At 37.3% G+C, this 19,986-nt stretch overlaps 1 protein-coding gene across 6 annotated transcripts in view; it reads left to right on the forward strand.

Moving 5' to 3' along the window:
• Positions 1-1,515: 1,515 nt before the first annotated feature.
• Cog1 (conserved oligomeric Golgi complex subunit 1) overlaps positions 1,516-19,986 on the forward strand; it is a 580,539-nt gene continuing 562,068 nt past the window's right edge. For all 6 annotated transcript variants that reach the window (XR_016549365.1, XM_090403917.1, XM_090403919.1 and 3 more), the window contains exon 1: positions 1,516-1,836. The gene's annotated coding sequence lies outside the window, so the exon portion shown is untranslated. The remainder of the gene's footprint in view (positions 1,837-19,986) is intronic.

The raw sequence follows: 19,986 nt of genomic DNA on the forward strand, positions 1-19,986 counted from the left end.
TACAGGATGAGTTCCTTCTACACATTGGTCGTTCCGTAAATTGTCGATATAAATTTCGTACGATACTCCTGGTATGAAGTGAAATGCTGCGACCGTACCATTTAGCAAATAACAAATGTTTCCAATGACGTATGTTTCGAAAGGATCTTCAATAAAAGCAGGTAGCTGCAGAAATCATCAGTTCACTGCCTGTGAGGAGACAACGTGTTAAAGCACAATATCACCATTATCAAACGTTCTCGTGAAGTTGTTTTACTAAAATAACAGCTGTGTCTTGACAGCATTGCGAAAGTTCAGAACATTGAAGGAATTAAAAACGGGTCCTATGACTGCAACTGGTTTACACAAAATAATCCGGAAATTTGAAAAGACCGGTTCTTTAGATGGCAAATGTCGTTGGAAGCAGCAGTGCACGGTGTATTGCACGGTCTTAAGACAAATCCATAGGCATGGTTCACCAAGTTGTGAGGCACATTCTACACTGTTATCCTTACAACATTTCCCACATTCAACAATTGCTTAATCCTGATTGGGGTGCGCAAGAAACATTTGCGTTTTAGTTTCTTGCTCGGAATGTACGGGACAACGACTGGCCATGGGACATTTTCTGGACTGACGATGCTCACTTCCATATGGACGGTGCTGTGAATACGCACACAACTGCAGAATTTGGGAAAACACGTCGTGCGACAGACTCCGCTTCAATCCCCGAAGGTTAGCGTTTGGTGTGGTTTTACAGCGGAATTCATTATCGGACCTTTCTTTTTTGAGGAGCTCGGTCCTGCTGGTTTCGTTACCTACACTGTTAATGGTTAGCGATATGCATTTCTGTTTGCCAATCAGATGATTCCGACACATCAACTGCTTCAGTGCGTGGATTCAGCAGTTTTTATGCAGGATGGTGCCCCTCCTCACATCGCCAACCCTCTTAGACACATTTTACCGAGGACAGAATCATCAGTCTCTATTTTCTTAAAAGTGGTCAGCGCGCTCGCCGGATCTGAACTCCAGCCAGGTTCATCTTAGTGGACCTCAAAACCCGTTTTACATGCAATAGACATATAATTTCGAATGAAATTCTACGTTCTGTAGTCGCTGAAATCGCAAAATCGTTCAGTTGAGCTGAACGATTTTGCGATTTCAGCACGTTGCCGACAACGGAGGACAGCATGTTGAACACGTTATTATGTGCTTACACAACGCGCCGTGTGAATTCTACGTTTTGTGACGTTTTGAATTACCCACTACGATATTGCAGCGTCAAGTATTGCCCAATTGGCAACGTTTAGAACTAACATTAGTTTTTACGCAAAATAAAATTCCATTCCGCACATGTCGTCATGTTGAATAGTTACCCATTTATAGCATTTCGAAATGTCAACTTTAATTATAATCACTCTGCATATTACAATTGAGTTATATGTCTGAGAGTGTTATCTTTTTCCGCTAGATTGCAGCACTAGGTGTACGTAAGGTAGTTTGCATGTGTTGTTTATATTCTGTACGTGTTATAAGTTGGTTTGTTGCACGTTTTTGACTACAATGACTATGTGCCGTAGATTTTAAAACTGGTATCTAAGCATCGCTGTCTTCTGTTTCTGAGTTCCGGCCAGTGAGGTTTTTATTTCGGAAAGGATAAACGGGATAATTTATATTAATGAGGGATTTCTGGGAAAGTTTTTCTTCCCAATGAAAAAAAAAAAAGAAAAAGAAAAAAAAAGCATTTTTAGTACAATTATACTGTTTTTAAATAATAAGTTACTTCTGGTATTGCTTTTTTTTTGTTGATAGTGTAACTTAATTTAAAGTTAATTAACTCCAAGATAAATTTAAAAGGTAATTTAAACATCAAATAGTGATCTTTGGAATGTTGATATATAATATATAATAAATATGTATTTACAGTTGGTAATTGTCCCTGTATCCTTTAACAGACATTATTATTACAAAATCTCATCCCAGATAAAAGGCTAACTGCAGAAGGTATGGCCTACACACATATATGTCCACAAGAGTTTCAGGTAATTCATTCTGTGTGTTCACCACTCTCCATGCCAGGACACTTTTTCATCACTTATCTGCCAGGAATTGACCCTTGTTCTGGCTTCTTGAAAGTCTCTAATTGTTGATCTTAGATGCACATCCAACATCTTGAATATTTCAGCCTTATCTTCCACTTCCTCTGATCCATCAAACTCAGCAGATTATGTTCTTTCCATGGCATCACTGAAAGAATCTAGTACTGTTAATGCGTACATGGTATGTAATGTTTTCAATCTGAAGTGCATAATCATGCATTTTGTAACATTAAATTGACAAGTTATCCTTTGCTCGCATTGGCAATCGTAAATTCACCCTGCAGAATATCTACATTACCTTTATCAGCTATTGCTTTCCCCAGTTTTGCATCATCAGGAAACATCTGAATACCCTCCTTAAATCATTTCCTTTATATATCATTAATCATTTCCTTTATATATTATAAATCATTAATTTATATATTAAAGAATAGTGTTCCTAATACAGAGCCTTCAGGCAATCTGCTAATCGCCCTTATTTTCTTAGATTCCACTTTACCATGTAATACTTCGGTGTTTATTTATCATCCCCCAGGCCATATCATCAGCTTCATATTCTATCTTGTCCCATTTTCTCAAACTTATAATTTTCCATGCTGTATTATTAGACTGTTGGAAATCTGGTAGTATCATAGTCTAACAATTTCCTTAATCCATTTCTGCTGTCACTTCATTATAAAATATGAGTAAATGACTAGGTTAGGACTTATATTTTACAAAGTTGTGCTGTTCACTGCACTATATTGTATTATTCTTATCCCCATTCCTGTGTCATATCTTTAACCAACTTCTTCAATAGCTGAACCACCGCTCCCAACATACTAACTGTAATTCAAAACCTCTGTTTCGGAAAACTTCCTTTACCTTTATTTTCCCCTCCCTTGGACCCTTGCCAGAGCTGAGAACCTAGATTACATAACTTCATCTGAGGCACTGCAAATTCTTCATGTTTTTTGTTAACACATGGACTGACATGTTGGGGAGTGGTGGTGAAGGTGTTAGTAAGGATGATAAGAGAGAATACATAGTTCGATTGATGAGAATCCAGCGTAGGCAAGTTTGCAAATAGTGCAGAGAATGAGAGCGAGAGAGGGAAGGAACACAGGTTGGACAGGGAGACCCTGCGTTAGTAGTGTTTGATGATGGTTTCAGGAATAGATGAGTGCATGTACAAGGAAGGATTAAAATAGTCAAGGATGTGGAGCTAACATTTAAGCCTGGAGAGAGAGAGGTTTAATATCAATGATGATAGACAGGAATGGACGAGGATGGAGGAGTCATATCCGAGAAGTGGGATCAGTGAGACTTGTTATAGAAACAGAAATGTGGTGGTGGTGTATATGTTTGCAAATGCTAGATGTATTTGAAACAAGGGGAATGAAATTGTAGCATTGAAAGAGGTTATTTGCCCCAAAATTGCTACTATAAGTGAGATATGGTTGAACAAGGATGACATTCTGACAGGAATAGAGGTTGAGGGATGTGTAGTCTTTCATGAAGACAGACAAGGCAAAAAAGGGAAGAGGAGTGCTGTTGATGATAGCAGAGGTGTTGTGCCCATCTGGGATGGAGATGCAAGGAACAAATACTGAAAGTGGTTTTGAAGCAGTATGGTGTGAAGTGGAGGTGGACAGGATGAAATGTTTGGTAGATGTTGCTGTAGACCTGGTAATGTGGAAGGTAGTGAGAAGGAAATATTTAGGCAGGTCTGGCCAATAAGATAAGGGTGATTAATTTTGGCAATCTCAGTTACGGTAATATAGACTGGAATGAGGAGACAGTATCACGAACCAAAGAGAATGAATTTCTTGAGTTTTGATGGACGACTACCTTAAGCAGTACATAACAGGCCACACATGGATTATGGGTCTTGAATTTGATTATCTCATCAGAAGAGATATTGTTGATATTGTTGTTACAGACCTGGTGGATTGGTTGCTAGTGATGAAGAAACATCACCAAATAGAAAACATGAATGCGAAAAGAATAATCATAATGGGAGACTTTAATTATCCAAATATTGATTGGGTAGTGGTAGAATCTCATGAGAAGAATGAAAATGAATTTATTGAACTGTTGCAGGACAACTTCCTCAAGCAGCACGTGACAGAAGAAACTCGAGGTCAAAGAGTGTTAATATGATTATAGTGTCAGAGTGTGTTTCAGTTAAAGACATAACTATTCTGCCTCTGGTTGGTGACAATGATCATGTGGTGCTCACTTGGGAAGTGACTAAGTTTATGAATGTTCCATTCAGAAAAGGTTACATGCTGAACTACAAAGCAGGAAATTATGACCGACTGAGGAGTTTACTGGAATGGGATCAGTTGCTGAATGGGAAAATTATCAACAGTGCATGCGAAGCATTTAAACAATACTTAAATGATGCAATATAAGAATGTGTCCCAAGAGTTCAAAGAATAAATAGGGTAGGAGTCAAATAGACGTATAATCTTAATGAGCAAGAGATTCATAAGAAAAGGATGATGTGGAAGGAATACCATTTGCATAAGTATGATGTCTGTTATGAAAATTATAAGCAGCAGGCTAGAATAGTTACAACTGTTGTACGAAAGCAGTCTGAGTATGAAAAGAAACTGGCTCTGCATGCTAAGGATGACCCACAAGAATTCTATTGATATGCTGCAAGTAAAAGAAAGAAAGAATATGAAAGAATAACTCTTCTAGTTGCAGATGGCTGGAGGATTACAGATACAAAAGAGGTTGTTCAAGTAATGGTGGTGCATCAACTAAGGGCAGTGCAGAGACAGATGTATCTAACTATTGACCAAGATTTTGGAATAATTGATTAGAGCTCATATTCAGAAAAGGGTTGACAATGAATTTCTACTTTGCAATGAGCAACATAGGTTTACTACGGTAAGGTCATGTTTTAGCAACTTGCTGACATTCTATAACAATATTACCATTGAACTAGTCAAGGGGAATGGATATACCATGATACTTTTGTATTTTGCTAAGGCTTTTGACAGAATACAGCATGCTAGACTGTTGCATAAATTGGAGAATATGGGTTTTGGATTATAGAATATTAGTGTGGCTAAGAGGATGGCTGACTGACAGATATCAAAAAGTGGTATATGGGAGATATGAGTCCGCAAGATTTAAGGTAACCAGTGGTGTACCACAATGATTAGTGCTTGGTCTACTGTTATTCAATCTGTACATTAATGATATTGGGAAGGGTTTGACAAGCGACATACAGCTGTTTGCTGATGATGCAAAGATAGGTAGGGTAATCAGGAATGCTGCTGATATGCAGTACTTGCAGAATGATTTGAATAGGCTGGAATTGTGGGCATGGGAAAATGGATGTCAGTAAATGTAAAGTCATTTACTTCGGCATGATTAGATATCCAATGGCGTATTATATCGGTGGGATTATGCTAGAAGAAACTGATGAGGCTAGGGATCTTGGAGTATTAGTAGAGAGCAAGTTGAAGTTCGGGGACCATGTAGCAAAGATTGCAAATACAACTCAACAGATAATTGCAATGCTGAAACGAACATTCACATGTAAAGATAAGGATGTCATTTTGCCTCTTTACTAGGCCTTGATGAGACCTTACTTGGACAATTGTGCACAGATCTGATCTCCTGGTTTCTGTTGTGATTCTGATATAGTGGAGAGAGAGAGAGAGTGCAAAGGAGAGTGTTAAAAATTATATCAGGATTGTGGAATACTGATTATGAAGATAGATTGAGAATTTGCAAACTGCAAACACTAGCAAACAGGAGAAAGAGGGTGATATGATTGAGACTTACAAACTTCTGAAAGGGTCATAGAGGATTTCAATTGATGGAATTTTTCAATTTATGGAGGAAGAAGAAAGGATAAGAGGGCATCCTTGGAAGCTGAGAATGAATGCCACTAAGAAGGGATCAAGGCCTAGATTTTTCTCTCATAGGGTGGTACATGATTGCCATTGGATGTTGTGAGTGCAAATAGTGTGAATGAATTCAAGAATAAGTATGATAGCTGGCGTGTGTAGTATGTTGCTTCCCTTGATGAGTCCCAGACTCCCTGGAGGTCTCTCTTAATAATAATAATAAAATGAAGTGTCACGTCTTCCTCCATTTTGTGAAAGTGTCCATGAAGTGATCACTTGGGTGGTGGCCAGCCACATCAGGATGCTTATGAGAAAGGATTTTGGAATTGTAACTATAAGAAGTTCCTTATGAAACTATAAGACAGGTGATTATGACAAACTCAGAGGCAATTTGCAGCAATGGCATGGATAGAGGAATTGGATGAGAAGGAAATCAGTGCTTCTTGGTCTCTATTCAGGAAGTATCTGACAGAGACAATGACTGAGTGATTGTCTCTGTCCAAAGGTCAGTAGATTAATAAGGTAGGTGTAAAATGAATGACTGAACTCATAAAATTTATGAATAACATTCAACACCTAAGCTTGTTTATTAGATGGATGGCTGAAGAAGTGAAGCATGCAATCTGGAAGAATAAAAGGCATTGTGGAGTGGCACAAAGTGTGATAATCAGTTGCATGAGGAGTACAAAGAGCAAGCAAGAAAGGTAACTCGCTTGCTAAGGGTAGCAAAAGTGCAGTATGAGCAGCAGTTATGAAATGAGACTAAAGGAAATCTTAGGGAGTTTTTTCAATATCTAGCCAGTAGAAAGCAAAATGATTATGGGAAGATGATGTTTATCAGTGATAATGGGAGAATAATAAACACCGAGGAGGATATAGTAGAGGTGTTTAATGAGCAGTTCATTGAAATATTTCATCCTTGTGAATGTAATATAGTGCAGAATTTCAGAGTAGTGGGATGTTCTAGAGAGTTATTACCAACTTTAGCTTACGTTTTTAACATAGTCTTAGATTAGCCCAAGTTCCAATGGAGTGCAAAGATGGCAGAATTATTCCACTTCACATATAAGACTAAGGCTTTGAATTATAGGCCAATCAGGTTGTCTGGAGGAGCTAGTGAGAACAAGGATTTAGAACTGGAACTGTGTTGACAGCACCAGAATTCTCCTTAATGGACTTGAACGGCTTTGGTTTGCTAAAGGAAGATCGTGTTTTAGTAATTTGCTTGCTTGCTTACTTATAACAAGGTGATGAATACATTGGACAAGGGGATGCATATACATTAGTATATTTACATTTTGCAAAGGCTTTTGATTGATTGCCATATGTTGAACTAGTAGTTAAATTGGAACAGATGGGGTTGGATAGTTGATTAGTGCGTTGGATTGGAGATTGGCTGTCTGATAGGTATCAGCAGGTTGTGTATGGGTGGAGCGATCTCCCAGGAGATGAAAGTCAGTGTACCTCAGGGATCTGTTTTAGAACCATTGTTGTTTAATTTGTATGTAAATGACATTGGAAAGGGCTTAAATGGTGATATACAGTTTGCAGATGATGCAGAGCTGGGGAGTTATGAGAAGGTAGAGCAGATGTTGTAGCTTTGCAAGAGGACCTAAATAGACTGTCTCAGTGGGGATGTCAATTTATCATAGCAAAGTGGAAGGTTTTAAATTTTGGGAAGCAAAGATGGGATGCAGAGTATAGGATTGGTGGGATATTTTAGAGGAGATGAAAGATTTGGTGGTGATGGTAGATAGGGACTTTTCCATGAACATTTTGCTAAAATTGTGAGAACAAACACATCATGGAAATGATGCAGAGAACACCGAATGTTATGATTCCATTGTACAAGTTCTGATCTGGCACATGGATTACTGTGCACAGATTTGGTTGCTTGGTTTTCAAAGGATGATGAGTTATTAGAGAGGGTTCAGGGATGATTGACTAAGTCAGTTTCTGATCTCTGGGTTGTGGAATATGAGGACAGATTATTATGATGAGAGAATGCAAATTACAGAACTTAGTAGATAGATAGAAGTAAGGGGTGGGGGACATGAACAAGACATATACGTTGGTAAGGAGTAATTACCAGATTAATGTGGATAAGATTTTTATAGAATATCTGGTGACATGGAGAACTAGAGGCCATTCCTGGAACCTGTATAAGGTGGGTGTGAGCAAGGGGGTTAGAAGTAGATTTTTTTGCATGGAGAGTGGTGGGTGATTGAAATGCATTACTTGAGAGTGTGGTGAGTGTAGACACAGTGAATGCATTTAAGTCTAGGTACGATAAGCTGTTCATGCAAGAGTGGACCTCCCACAATGAGTCTCTTGATTCCATCGAGGTATGTTGATAATAATAATAATAGGGTGATAAATGTATTAGAAGAGAAGTTTATATGTCAGTTTTTCTAGATTTTGCAAAGTGTTTGATAAGGTAGTAAGTAGTAGAATAGTAAGCGTCTTCTTTCCACTTGCTTGCCAGAGCTGAGACCTTGATTAAACAAGTTCACCAGAGGCACTCCCAGTTCTTCTGCACATTCTTGTTAACCCATGGAGTAAGGGGATGGGTGAACGAGACCTGTATTAAACAACTTTGTCATAGGCATTCCGATTTTTCTGCCAGTAAGGATGATAAGAGATAAAATACAAAGTTGGAGTGATGGGAATAGACCTCTATGTTGAGATTTAGATTAAACAACTTCATTAGCACCATTGCCAGTTCTCTTGCACATTCTGTAGCACATGGACTGCCATGCCATCCAGTCTCACTGCTGCATTCACATTGATGTTTTTATGTGCTGATTATCTATAGTTTATCTGCTTCAGTTCTGACATCAGTCACATCAACAACTGAAGAATCTTCACCTGGATGATACATTCTTGCATAGTGAGCATCCAGTAACTCAACTGTTCTTCTTTTATCACTTTTCTACAGTTGGCATTGATTAAATTATCCTTTCATAATCATTCTTCATTTTGTCCGTACCATTAGCCTAGTGGCTTTGCACTTCGCAACCATATGCCTCGGGAAGGAGTGTCCCAGGTTCGATTGAAGACGTGAGGAATTTGAGGATCTTCCATAGGCATTGCCAAGTTAGCCGGTCTTGGACGCAGGCAGTAGGGTTTTTTCTGCCAGTTTATCTGATGTTTTTCATTCTGCAAGCAGGCAAACTGGCCCCGTGAACATACGCTCTTACAGTCAAAAATATATCCCCCCCTCCAAGCGACAGGTCGTTGGGAGTGGTACTAACAAGAAGTTGCATCTAAGTAACACACGGACCCTGCATAGGAAGCGGGAATAATGCGTAATGAAAGAAGAATCATTCTTCATTTGTTACGTGGTGGCAAAAAACTCTTGGATTTACTTTGGCTTACTTAGCTAATTTTCTTTCATAATATGATTTTGCCTTTCTTACCATACACTAGTCAACCTTCTTGCCTGCACTTTGTACTGCTTATGATTATTCTGATCACCTTTACTTTATTTTTCCATAATGTATTATTATTTTTTATTTTTTTTTGCCATTCCTACTCTGTATTGCTGCTCATGCACTTAACCCCCACTTGGTTTATCCTCTTGTCCCTGGATATGTAGTCATACTGCTTCTCTCAAACAATCCCTGATCACTTCTCATGCTCCGACATTCTCTCTTTCTTTATAGGTTTTTAAGCTATAGCACTGCTCCAAGATGCCTTCTAAGTCTTTCATAATTACCAGCTTTGTAGTTCTGTATAAATCCTTTTCTGATAGAGAATTCCATGTGTTTAGCAACCTTCCAGAACAAGACTGTATGGTGTGGTCACTTTCCCCAATCTGAGGCAATTTGCCAATCATTGTTATGGATACATCTTCTGGTGCGCTGTTACCAGATAAAGCTCTCCCAAACGTCAGGTCCCCTCCAAGACATGCTGTTTCAGGTAATTATCCTTTAGTAATTGTATACATCCATTTCTGTATGTTCATTTCAATCTGAGGTGTTGGTCATTACCATATGATGCTCATCCTATTTTACTGATTGCTCTTGCTGTATGGAAGTTTTGAATATTCCTCTTATGAGAGTTATTTGAAAATCTGCAGGTGTATTTTTTCCAGTTTTTATTTTGTACAGCATCTGAGAATTTAGAACTTATGCACAGTATTTAAAAAAAAAAAAAAACTTTCTGCACCACTTCAATCCCTTATGCAGACATTCAGGAGAGTGATTGGTTTGCCTATGTCTCTTTCCTGATTATTTCATGCAATTTTCAGCTTGCACACATGTTGCTATTTTTTCACTATCCCTGGGAAGACTCAGGGATAGTGAAATACAAAATAACATACAAACATACAAGATAACATACAAAATTGCTTGTGATGAACTGAATTATATTCATAATAGTTATTAGCATATGCCAGCAAAATTCAAATGTCTGTAAAAATTGTTTTAGTGGAATCCAAAAGTGTGCTCTTGATAATACTCGAGTTCAGCAAGATGCCCCTTTTAAACTGCCTGAAAAATTCTTGAGCTTAGCAGTGAAAATGTTATATAGCCATTTGTCAGTGGAATGAAATTTCTTTAGCATATTCCTTTAAAAAGCATGCATGAAATCTCATCGAACTCTACTTCCCATTGTTGATATCCAGAATACTTAATAATTGAAGCACATTGTTCTTTTGCAGCCATTTATTTAGTTGATTTAATTGCTTTTTTTTTATCCTTCAGATGTTCCCTCTAGAAATAAAACTTGTTTTGCCAGAATGAACAGATATCATTAAATTAACTTGACCACTTTGTTTGCACAGTTAACCAGCCACCTTTATCTGCCAAGTTCATTCTTCCATAATCATTTCACCTCCTGTTGGCCACATAATGAAAGAACTCCTTGGGATTTCCCTGAACTCTTACTGTTTTTCTAGCCAGTTTTCTAGTTTGAACCTTATATCCTTTATTCAGTTGAATTGCAAAATATTTACTTAAAAACTCGATGTCTGAATTGGATACAATTAATACCATATGATATTAATTGCTTTTAAAAGTACTATGTTATTAATATTGTCATATATGATAATACCATATTTTTTAAATTGTGGAATGCATTTAAAGCCGAATGTCATTCTCTATTCCTCTCCTTTTTTAATGTGAATATCATACACAAAAGACCATTAGCCTGAAGTTTCCAGATAAGTAATCTGGAAACTGTGCTTGAGAAACCAAAACTGAAAAAACAGGAGCTTTTCAGGCCTGAAAAAGCAAGGTGGTGGTCTCACACCATCTATCTTGCTGGCATCTAAAGACATTCACAAAATTCCTGTGGTCAGTTATGGGATTCAAACTCACTGTTGGTTGAATGGATGGAGAGGGAATGCACTAACGGTATGGCAATAATATATCTGTGTATTCATTCCTAACATACAAAAAAAGAAAGTAACTGGCAGAACAGTGTTATCATTTAATGGGAAGGATCTAGAACCAAATCCTGCTTAGAATGTGAGGAACCTTTAAGAGTGCCTTCTAAAACTTGAACTTTTCTCTTCTTCAAAATAGGCAAACCAGCTGAAGAATATACATGATAATGAGATACTATGTCATTTTTTTTTTATTTTCAATCAATCCTATATAAAACAGTTACAGAACCTATGATACAAGAATTCTTTGTGTGTATGATTAGGGAAAAAAAAGGAAGTGGTCAGGGAGAAAGAAGGCATCTAAGTTTCTTCAGTAGCTGGAGGTCATTTCTGGGGGAAAACAGTATGGGAAAGGTGTATCAAAAAAGTGGATGGAATAAAAGAGAGAGAGAGATTGGCTTTGATGAATTTGGAGCTGAACTGTGTATTGTGTTGATCAGTAGCTGCTCACGTTTTTATACGTTTAGAAGAAAATGAAGGAATGGTGGGCAAGTGGAGCCATGAAAATACTTATGGAAAGGGCATAATGCAAGATAAGGCATCCTATGACAAAGTAATTGGGGATAATCTGTGAAGGTGAAGGGGAGAGGGTTAATCTATTAAGCAGATTTACTCCTGGATATCAACAGACATTCTAAGGGAGATGTTTGGAACACCATCAGATGCAGGGACATTTTTGATGGATATTGAAGAGTTTTTGGAGATGGTGGATGTAGTGTGTTTGTGTTAGAAGTGTAAGTCAGCTGAAGAAAAGTACGGTCTGACTGAGATTTTAAAATCTATCCTGTTTGCAAAATAACTGTCTGCTTGTATTATTATTATTATTATTATTAAATAGAAAGTAATGCACATGGATTTTTCAAGAGAAATACTTGTTTTTGGATTTTAATTTTATTTTCAAGAAAAATGTAAATTATAGGTTTCCAGCCTTTCATTGGGATCAAGTCATTAAAAAAATGAAACTTTTTGGATACTTCGGAGGTAGTGAATCATGTTAGCTGGATTCCTTATCAAGAAGAAATAAGTATAACAGATGCAGGAAACTTGAGCAGTATTCATAGAATCATAGATAATAGATAATGATGTGAATTTGAGAAATTTGAAAGTCAGGTTCCAATATAAAAAATTTCTGGTTGCAAGATAAACATTTATGGCATTCTGAAGTTACAAGTCAGTAATAACATCAGATAATATAGTTGAAAAGATAGTAAAACAGAGAACGAGAAAAAAATCTAGTAGTTTAAAAAAAAAATGCCTTTGGGATTCGGAGCTTTGATAGCTTATCCTTGAAAATACAAGGGTGGCCTGAAAAATTCTCGGCCTAACAATGAAAAAACGAATTTATAATTTCAAAGTTATTTTTATTTTTCAATATAATCTCCCTTAAGACTAATACATTTATTCCAGTGATGCTCCAATGCCATTATCCCATTCCTGTAGTGGTTCTCAGTAAGATCTGCAAAATACCCCTCTACAGCTGTAATCACCTCTTGATTCGAAGAAAAATGCTGACCAGCAAGGAAGAGTTTTAGTTTTGGGAAGAGATAAAAGTCAGAGGGAGCCAAATCTGGGGAATAGGGTAGATGTTCCAACAATTCATAGTGCAAATCCCTTAATTTTCCCATTGCCAAAACACCTTTGTGGGTAGGTGCATTGTCCTGATGAAAGATGATTTTTTTCTTCTGCAAACCGGATCTTTTCTCACAAATTTTTCCATCTAGTCTGGTTAAAAGATCGTAATAATATTCCCTGGTTATTGTTTTACCCTTTTCAAGATAATTAAGTCAAAACAGTGGATAGAAGCCACTGTTTTGACTGCTGTTTGGATTCTGGTGTGCAATGGTGAATCCAAGTCTCATCCATAGTAATAAATTAATGCACAAATGCACAATATGAATCAGTTTTATTCTTGTTAAAATGCTCCAAGCACTGTCGAGAGATTTTCATGCAAGTGCGTGTTTGATCTGCTGTGAGCAAGCATGGCACCCATCTTGCACAAAGCTTTTTCATTTGCAATTCTTCATTCAAAATATATCCTACATGTTCTTTTGAAATGCTTATAGTCTCAGCAATTTCACGCACTTTGACTCGCTGGTCATCTAATACCATATCATGCACTTGATCAATGATTAATGGGTGGGGTGTTGTTACACTTTTTGACGTCCTTCACGTGGATCATCTTCAAGGCTGGTATGGCCATGTTTAAACTTGGCAGCCCATTTCTTAATTGTCGAAAATGAAAGAGAAGAGTGCCCATAAACTTTTATGAACTTCGAATGAATTTCTTTTGGCGTTAAACCTTCCTTTACAAAGAATTTTATAACCGCAGAATACTCGATTTTATCCATTTCAACAGATGCAGACAACACTTTCACTTCAGACAGCTGTATAAAACAAACTACTTCATAGAATGACTTGCAATTTCACATGGATGCTTATGACAGATGTACCAACTTAGAAAAAAAAAAAAATCTCTTGCTGCCTGAAGTGCCATCTATGGTAAGGCGAAGATGGCACCACTTTTCGGACCCTCCTTTTAACACCGATGTGAGGAATTTTTATACATTTGTTTACATGTAGGGATAATTTCATGGCTTTCATTAGCAGGGAGCTTCAGCTTGGAATTTCCATTATTATTATTATTTTCCATAGAATTTCCACAGAAATAGGGTATACTATACTAGAATAATACTATATTATTATTATTATTATTATTTTCGTGAGACCTCCAAGGAGTCCAAAGACTCATCGTGGGAGGACACCTATTGTATAACTCTGTATAATTAAGTTCACATTATTACTAACTTCCTGTTAACCTATTTCTTCCATTTACCAAAGCTATCCATGGAGGTTATTATTATTATTTATGGCATCTCCATGGAGTCCAGAGACCCAAGTCAATCAACCATCATACACACACATCCATTCATTGTCAGGGAACTCACAACCAGTTCTGGCAATCCATTCCACTTACGCAAAAAATCTGGTTTACATATCCCTACTAACCACACTCTTACACAACTTCCAAGAATGGCCCCTAGTTCTCTATTTGTTATATATTGAAAAATTTCACTTGCATCAATTTTATAAAACCTCTTTAATATATTAAAAGTTTCTGTCATGTCCCCTCTTTTCTGCCAATCAAGCAAACTTTGTAGCCCACAAATCTTCAACCTATCCTGGTATGTAGTATTCTACATACCTGTCACCATCTATGAATCTTTTCAACCACCTCCTAGTTCCCAAGAAACCCAGGTGACCAAATCTGTGCACAGTAGTCAAGATGTGGTGAATCATAGCAGTATGAAGAAGGATAATGATAATAAGTTTCAGATTATTCACATTTATTTACTATACATAACCACAGTGTGGGTTATTTTCAGTCAAGTAACATGTAGGTCTACAGTTATTTACTCTAGACCTACATAGTCTTGCATTTTATTAAGTTTGTTATTCTCACTATGTATACATAATATTTATAAATATACAATTCAAGTATTACTATCATATGTTCTGTTGGTTTTTACATTTATTTTTGGCTGATCATTTTGTTATAGACAAATAAAAATATTTTCCTTATATATACAAATAGAATAAAATACATTATCACATAGTTTTTGTAGTTTATAAATATGTTAAAATAAGTTAGTGAGTTTTTACAATTTCTTTTATGTGTGTAACTGAGGCCATGACATCCTGGAAGTTACGAAAGGAAACTGTGAGCAAGAGGGTGAGGAGTGGTTTCTTTGCATGGAGGATGGTTAAACCATGGAATGCATTGCCTGATGGAGTGGTGAGAGTGAGAACGGTCAATGAGTGGTATGATAGAGTTTGTGTTTCTTACGGGGGGCCTCCCCTCGATGAGTCTTGATAGACTTTATATTTCTTAGGAAGGACTTCCCACGATGAGTCTTTTGACTCCATGGAGGCCTGAATAATAATAACAATAATAATAATAATAATAAACTAAGGGCTAGCCATACTGGTTACTAGAAAATTAAATTAGCTTGATACAGTCACTGCAAAATCCATTGGCTATGTATGAAGGCTAACAGAACACTTGTTAATATATTAGAATCATAATTGGACATGATACGTAAGTTATAGTGATCTCTTTTAATATACGTTTAAAATAAAGGTCAACATTGTTTAGTCCCATGATAGTCTCTCAATCCTTTTCTGAAAGCATATTATTATTATTACATGATACCTCCAGGGAATTCAAAGACTCATCGAGGAAGGGCACCTACTCTACAGCTCTGTTTCCACCACTTAATTTACCAACTACAGCGAACTGCAACTACAATCATCATCTACACCAATGCCATCTACCGTCCACCACCACCACCACCACTAGTATTTTCACAGACAATCACAAACATCCATGTCCAGGATGGGATTCGAACCCGCAGCATTTTGACTGGAGAGCAGATGTGCTAACTACTCGGCCAACCAGGTTGGCAATAGTCTGAGGTTATTGATTTGATTTCATAATAACTTCCTTATCTTTACTTGTTAGTGTGTTTTTCAACATCCTAGTAATTTGTCGAGCTATTTTACCAACTTTTGCAATATGTTCTCTGAACTTTTAACTCTTTGTCCACCATTATCTCCAAGCCCTAGCTTCATCAATTCCCTGCAAACCAATACCATCAATATTATACACCATATATAGCCTTTTCAACCCAAAGTGCATAACCTTACATTATGCAACATTAAATTGACAGTCATTATCCTTTGTCCACAATGCCATTTTATATAAATCATCCTGCGGTATATCTACATCACCTTTATCAACAATTACTCTCCCCAGTTTTGCATATTCAACAAACAACTGAATATCCTCTTATAAATCTTTCCCTATGTCATTGATATACAAATTAAAGAGTAGTGGCCCTCGTTCCAAACCCTGAGGTACTCCACTAGTCACAATCATTCTCCTAGACTCCACTCCACCATATACTACTCTCTGGTATCTGTCCATCGGCCATCTCCCTACTATGCTACTAGCTTCATATCCATTTCCATCCTGTCCAGTTTTTGTAATAGTTTTCCATGTGGTATTCTGTCAAATGCCTTGGTAAAGTTGAGTAGTATCATGGTGTTGCCATTACCTTTATCCAATTCCGCTGTCACTTTATTATAAAATGAATAAGTTACAAAAACAGGACCTACCTTTACAAAGCCGTGCTGCCCACTATAGAGTATTGCATCCTTATCCTCCTACTGTTGTATTTTACCTTTCACCAACTTTCCATTACTTTAACAACCACTCCCGATATATTAGTTTGTAGTTTGCTACCTCTGTCTTGGAGCCACCTTTATGCAATGGTATTATATTTCCCTCTTTTCACTCCCTTGGAACCCTGCCAGAAATGAGACTTAGATTGAACAACTTTGCCAGAGGCAATTCCAATTCTTTTGCACATTTATGTAGTGCATGGGCTGATATGCCATCCAGTCCCACTGCTGTGTTCACATTCATATTTTTTAATATGCTGAATACTTCCTGTTCATGTACCTCAGTGTTGATATGCATCTCTGTAACATAGCAACTGTAAAATCACCACCTGGTTGATACTACACTTTTGGAAAATGATCACTCAGCAACGCAACTATTTCTTTTGGTTCATTCATCTTCCTACCATGAGCATTGTTTAAATCATTCTACCATAGTCATTTTTCCTCTTACTTGCTACATAATGAAAAAAGTCTTTTGGGTTTACTCTGGCATGTTTGGCTAATTCTCTCTCATAGTGTGATTTGGCCTTCCTTTCCATACTAGTCACCCCTTCTTGCTTGCACTCATAAGTAAGCACTTTTTTCTTTATATTTCCTCCACAATCTTGTCTTTTTTGCAGCTCTTGCTTTATATCTGTACTCATCTACTTAATTCCAACTTGGTTTATCTTCCTGACCTTGGGTATGCAGTCTGATACTGCTACCCTCAAGCAATCTCTGACCACTTGCCATGCACTACTGACATTCCTTCCTTGTAGCTTCTCAAGCCATGGTGCTGTTCCAATATGACTCCTGAGTCTGTCATAATCACCAGACTTATAATTGAACACAAACCCCTTCTTGACAGAGAAATCCATGTGTTTGGCAACTTCCCAGAACAAGACCGCATGGTCATTTGGAGGCAGAGAGTGTCTACCTTGGTTATGGATATATCTTCTGATGCTATTATCAGAATAAAATGTTGTTTCATGTAATTATCCATTAATAACTATAAATTCCACTTTCATCTTGCTATGCTCCCTTTTCTCCCCCCAATCGATGTTCCCCATAGTTAGTTTCCCATGATAATTATTCGGCCCACACTCATTGTGCTGATTTGCCAGTTCATGTCATTTACATCTTCCTGTGGACCCCCCCCCCCCCTTGGTCTATAGCAGCACCCAATAATGTACTTTGTCCTATTTGCTCTATTTCACACCAGGTAGTCTCAAATGAACCATCTCCTTCTATCCTCCCTGAAAATACAATGCCCTTTACATTCTGTCCCTATAACTATATCATTTTCAGTGAACCAGTCTCAGTGATGCCTATAATTTGACAAAGTTAAGCTTACCAATGCCAAAAACTCCTCATTCTTATTCTTGATATTTATTGCATTTGTGTATATGCATTTCACTGTCCCTTTCTACCCACAGTTACCCTTATGTAATGTCACTACCAACCCATTTAAATTTGAAACCTGTGAAATCCCATTCGGCATTACATAATCATTACTGCACGCATGCTCATTTATCATGGAGGTGACCAGACACATGCTAGATTTCATCCTCTCTAATATCTCTAGTTTACAATGGTTGTATATGTGTTTTAAACAGAGGAGTGAGGAATAGATATTTTTACCTGAAGAGTGGTGGGTGAGAATATGTTGCTGAAGAAAATGAATACATTTGGGATATAATATGATAATTGTTTCTAGTAGTTACCTCTCTTGACTCTATGTAGGTTTGTTAATAATCATATTATTAAACTTTGCACAGTATTCAGATTTGATGGCCAGGTTTGAGTTTGAGAGATGATTCAGAAGATGCTACCCATTACACTGCAGTATTATTATTATTCAGGACCTCCATGGAGTCAAATCACTCATTGTGCCCCCTCCTATACATCAGTCTGTCATATTATTCCTTAAACTTTTTCACCATCTGCACTATCGGCAATGTATTCTGTGGTCCAACCACCCTCCATGCAAAAAAAGTACTTCTCACTCTTTTACTCACCATTTCCTTTTGCATCTTTAGGGATGGTTCTTTGTGTCTTCCTTGTTTTGTTATACAAAACATCTCATCGGTGTCAATCCTCTGAATACTTCTTAACACTTCAAATGTTTGTCACATCATCCCTTTGTCTTATTATCCACCCAACTCAGAAGTTTGCATGCTTTCAGTCTGTCCTTATAATCAACATTATATGGTCTTAATATCATTTCTGTTATCTGCCACTTTCAGGTTACTTCATTCCTTTTGCAATCCTGGTGGCCAGATTTGAATACAGTAATCCAAATGTGTACATTGGAATCACAACTTTTATCTCTTCTTGTTAGTGCCCTTTTCTGTATTACAGCAGTCCTCTGGGTTATCTTTACCATTTTTGCAATATGTCCCTTAGACTTCAAATTTCTGTCAGGCATCACATCAAGATCTGTTACCACCTCCATTTCATCTAGTATAATTTCCACCAATAGAATGTGCAGGCTTGAAGTGGCTTGAAAAGTTCTTAAAGAACTTGTGTTTGGTCATTGGAGCAGGGTTCCTGGATTATGTAAAAGATCAATAAAATAAATTAATTAATAAAAAAAAATCTTTAGCCTACCTATACTATTAATGTATTCTAGATGTACATGGTGAAAGTATTTTTTTGCTCTATTTTATTATTATTATTTTTTTTTAAAGCAATTTGAATCTCAAATTTCAAGACTTACATTTAGTTGCATTAAATTGATATCCCCATTCATTTGCTTACCTTTCTAACTTATTCAAATCCTCCTGAAGGACCACATCTATTACTAATAACTCTTCATTCACATTATATCTGTCTGCAATTCAGTGACAGTTAAAGATTAAACAGCAAAGGTACAAGTAATGAGCCTTGTGGAACTCCACTTGAGTCCTTCTTTTTCCTTGATATAGCTCCACCATACAAAACAGTAGTATCTGTGAGACAGCCTACTTCCATTCCAGTTTACTAACCTCATATCTAAACCTGTATATTGCAACTTAAATATTAACTTATCCCAGATGAAATAGCCCATAAAGTTATCATCTTGGTCACTTGCCTCTCTATCTATCCCGATGGCTTTAACAGGCCTTTAAGGCCCACAACTTTCCAAGCATGCTTGGATTTCGTAACCGAAATACGAGGATAGAATGGTCACTCCTATGCCTCAAGGTATTCTTGGCTGTATCCCTGTGTGTTCACGGGGCCGGTTTGCCTGCTTGCGGGATGAAAAACACCAGATAAACTGGCGGAAAAAACCCTACTGCCCGTGCTCAAGACCGGCTAACTTGGCTACGACTGAGGAAGATCCTTCAGCTCCTCACGTCTCCGACGGGAATCGAACCTAGGACACTCCTTCCCCAGGAATATGGTTGCGAAGCGCAAAGCCTCTAGGCTAACCGTGCGGCACTTGCCTCTCATTTCCATCAAATAG

This window comes from Typopeltis vanoorti, chromosome 14 (assembly GCF_054136105.1).
Source record: "Typopeltis vanoorti isolate ZY-2024b chromosome 14, IOZ_Tvanoo_1.0, whole genome shotgun sequence".
In the NCBI taxonomy this organism is placed as follows: Eukaryota; Metazoa; Arthropoda; class Arachnida; order Uropygi; family Thelyphonidae; genus Typopeltis; species Typopeltis vanoorti.